The following is a 4,522-nucleotide window of genomic DNA, read 5'->3' on the forward strand; positions in this document are numbered from 1 at the left end:
TTTGTAGAAATTATCTTGTAGAGGATTATGTAACAAAATAAAAAGTGTTTATGATATTAGAGAATGAAAGATAATGTAGTCCCCCCTTATCCTCAGGAGATGTGTTCTGAGACTCCCAGTAGATATCTGAATCCATGGACAGTCCCAAACCATATATATATATAGGGCCTCATATACAGTGGGGAAAAATTAGGTTTATAGTTACTCTTATAAAAATATATTAATAAATAATAATATAAGAAAACTCTGTTTTGCATGCTCACAACTGTAAACCTACTTTTGTCCCACTCTGTACATTTTTTCCTATACATACATACCTATGATAAAGTTTAATTCATAAATTAGGCACAGTGAGAAATTAACAATAATTAACAATAAAATATAATAATATAATAATACACTAATAAAATTATGTAAATGTGGTTTATTTCTCATAACTGACCTGATAATTGAGACAGCTACTAAGTGACTAACAAAGAGAATATACTGTATAGATACAGGGACAAAGGGATGATTCACATCTCAGACACAGCAGAGTGGGACAGCATGAGATTTCATCATGCTAGTCAGAACAGAGCACAATTAGAAGTTATGAATTGTTTATTTCTGGAATGTCCCATTTAATATTTTTGGACTGCAACTAACCACATGTAACTGAAACCAGGGAAAGTGAAGCCATGGATAAACGGTGACAACTATAATTTTAAAAAAAGTTTTTATAGTCTAATTTGATTTTACAAATTTTTTAAAAAGCTTTAAAAAGGCACTAAAAATACTAATCTAAAATGTTAACAGTGGTTATATCCAAATTATGGGTTACTAATCATTTGTGTCTGTATATTCCTCAACTCCCCAAATTTTCCACAATTAATGTTTTGAAGAGTAAAAAAAAAAAAAAACAGCCCTGGCTGGCGTGACTCAATTGTTTGAGCATTATTCTGTAAGCTGGAAAGTTGCAGGTTCGATTCCCAGTCAGGGCACATGCCTAGGTTGCAGGTTCAGTTCCTGATTGGGGTGCCTATAAAAAACAATCAGTTGATGTTTCTGTCTCACATCAATGTTTCTCTCCCTGTATTTTTCCCTCCCTCCCCTCTCTCAAATATCAGTAAGAATGTTTTCAGGTGATGATGGATGGATAGATAGATAGATAGATAGATAGATAGATAGATATTTTTAATGAAAAACAGAAAATTTAAAATCTAAAGGTTAAAATTCAGGTTTGAATTCAAATGATCACTTTGCTGTGTGTCCTATGATAAACTACTTAATTATTCTGAGCTTTATTTTTGACATCTATAACAAGTAAATAGGCACTGGCCAGGTAACTCAGTTTATTAAAACATTGTCCTGATACACCAAGGTTGTGAGTTTGATTCCCAGTCAGGGCACATGCAAGAATCAACCAATAAATGTATCAACAAGTGGAACAAAGTGATGTTTCTCTCTTTCTCTTCTTTACTCTCTCTCTCTCTAAAATCAATAAATTAGAAAAATATAAACAAAATAAGTGAACAATACCTAGCCTACTGGGTTATAGGAAGTTACATTAGATACTGTGTATATATAGGTGTGCCAAAAAATATAAACTCAATAAATTTATGTTCCCTTTGCTTTCTCCTTCATGAGTTCAGTAACAAGAAATATGTTAAATACTTACTGTAGGAGATAGGTCTGGTCCTAGATGATATCTAACTGCTAACTCCTTGTCTTTAGCAATTCTGTGGAAACATTTTTTTCACTATTGTACTTGTTATGTGCATAACAAATTACTCCAAGATTTAGTGGCTTAAGATAGCATTTATTATCATACAGTTTCTGTGGGTGAGGAAGACAAGCAGCTTGTCTTGATGGTTCTGTCTTGGGGAATCTCTCGTGAGACTGCAGTTAAGATATAAGCCAGGGCTGCAGTCCCTGAAGTTTTTAGGATCTGATTCCAATATGGTGCACGTATATGGTTGGCAAGTCAGTGATGGCTCTTGGTTGGAAGCCCCATTTCCTAGCTATGTAGACCCCTTCATAGAATCTCTTGAGTATCCTTATGACACGGTAGCCAGGTTCCCCTAAAATGACCGATCAAAGAAAGGGCAAGGAGGAAGCTGTAATACCTTTTATACCATTACCCTGGGAGTCACATGGTCATCTGCACAATGTTCTACTGGTTTACAGGTCAGCTCTACTCAATGTGGAAAGAGACTCCATCAGAATGTGGATACTAGGAGGCAAGAGTCTTCAAGGGTCATCTCTGAGGCTGGCTATCACAATTATCCTCACAGTCCCTCTGCCTGAAGGGTTCTTCCCCAAATGTCAGCATAGCTCACACCCTCACTTCATCCAGGTCTCTGCTCAAAAGCCACCTTACCAGACAGGCTTTTCCTCAACTCTGTCCTAAAATGGCACCCCTCCCACCATTCTCCTCCTAGCCTGCTTCATTTTTCCTAGAGTACATATTACAAACTTACTTGCTCATAATCTGTTCTCTGCCACCCACACCCCACCAGTAAACTAGAAGCATCACAAAAGGTCTATCATGTTTCCTACTTGTCCCCAGGAGGTGCTCAGTAAATAAATGAATAAAGTATGACATCACTTGACACTTACGATACTTTTCATTAAGCAGCTATTTATATCACCCATGAAAAAATCAAAAATTGCTTCATTGGTGCCACCACCCTAACTTGTAAATCCTTCTAAAATTGCTGAATCTGGTTTTCTGAATGCCATATTTTGCTTTACAGCCCTTCTAACCCAGTGTCATGAGCCATCTTTGCTTGTCCTGTTCCTCTTAATGTTTTACCTTCTCAATAAAGACCACACTAGCCAGACATTCCTCTTCTCTGGCCACCTCAGTGTCCTACGCCTTAAACCCACACTGTCCACATTTGTTGTACTTATTCTGGTCCTAACTATCTAAAGGCCTACAGAAAAGGATGACAACTAAGAAGCATATGTGCACCTACTTCTCTCATATCCATGGTGAATATTTCTAAGAGATCAGGCCATTTCTGACTCTGTCTAGGACAATGAACTACTGATACTTTGTTGGGAAGATAACTGGTCTTTGTTGCTTATTTGGATGTGGGAAGGACAAATGAAACCATAGAGGTAACACATACTAACACCTGCCACAAGATTGATACCAAGCATTGATCTTAAGCAATTAATGTGAATTATTGCCAAGATTTAATCTTCACAATTATCTATAAGGAAATTACTATTATATTCATTTTATATATGGGGAAATTGGGGCTCAGAGAGGTAAATAACATATACAGTATCACCTAGTTAAGAATCAATACACTATTCAACATTTATTAGGCAGCTGGGTCTGGAGTCTTCTCTTTAACCATTATATGATATTGACTTAAGGTCTTCAATGACCAACAACAGGCTTTGCAGAATTTTGGGAATAAAAGCCTAGTTGTTAAGTCTAAGTTACTGGGAAATTTCCTCTATTTGAAATTGTCCCCAGAGAACTATCACTCATCCTTAAAGATTCAATTCAGTTCTTACCACCTCTATGAAGTTTCCATTGATATATTTATGCTAGCACTGCTTGTACATCATCCTATTATTTCACTTCCCAACCTAGAGTGAAAATCTGTGTTTTCTCATAGGTTTTCTTCACTGCATCATGGGAGTAAAGTTCCATGGCTTCCTTATTTCTTATTCTCACACTTTAACAAAGTATCTGGCCTATGATAAGCCAAGTAGATAAATAAATACTGTCTCTACTTTGATGATATGCTTCCCCAGGCTAATTTTCAAAACCTAGAACTTCTCAAAGATAGGCTAAGTTGTACTTTGTTTATTGAATGTATAATTATGGTTTTCAGTAAGGACCATTTTCATATCAAAATGAAGAAGTTGAGCAAATGATGTCTTCCCAATAAATGCAGCACTGAAATCTTCTCTAGAACTATACTTCATGAAGAGTCCCAGCCCAAATAAGTGAGAGTGAGCATTGTAATTCTGTCCTAGTAAGGAAGTGAGACACTATATTTAAATACCATTTGCCATGCCCCACCCAAGTAGAGTTTCTCTACTACTGAGCTTATAAATTGCCTGTCTCCAGCCTTTCTAGTTGCTTTGATAAAAGGACGTTTAGGGACTCCCTCTTTGGGAGTTAATAAAACTATACTGCAGCAAGAAATCAGCACCAACTTCTACAAGCTCTTTCTGACCACAGGGTTCTGCAGCACTTGGAAGTGCTCTCAGGCTTGCTGGAGGAGTTGGACAGGCACAGTAATGCAATTGGAAAGCTGTGAAGGATGAGTGTTACATTCTTTTAAAAAGTTGGAAAATCTTCCAGACTTACTAGAAGGTAGACTTAATGCATAAATGAATATGGAATTAGTGCCAACCTGCCCAGGAGGGTCATCAGGAGGCATGATATAGTGTCCTTTAAGTTGACATCTATGTGGAATAAAAAACGCTGTGGCCTGGAGAGCAAGAGCTTTGACCTTCTATAAGGCCCTCCTTGTCTCAGGACCTGGGGTCCTTCACTGTAAAGTAAAGGGATGGG

The sequence above is a fragment of the Phyllostomus hastatus genome, unplaced genomic scaffold (assembly GCF_019186645.2).
Source record: "Phyllostomus hastatus isolate PE091 unplaced genomic scaffold, TTU_PhHast_1.1 phas_scaffold_60, whole genome shotgun sequence".
In the NCBI taxonomy this organism is placed as follows: domain Eukaryota; kingdom Metazoa; phylum Chordata; class Mammalia; order Chiroptera; family Phyllostomidae; genus Phyllostomus; species Phyllostomus hastatus.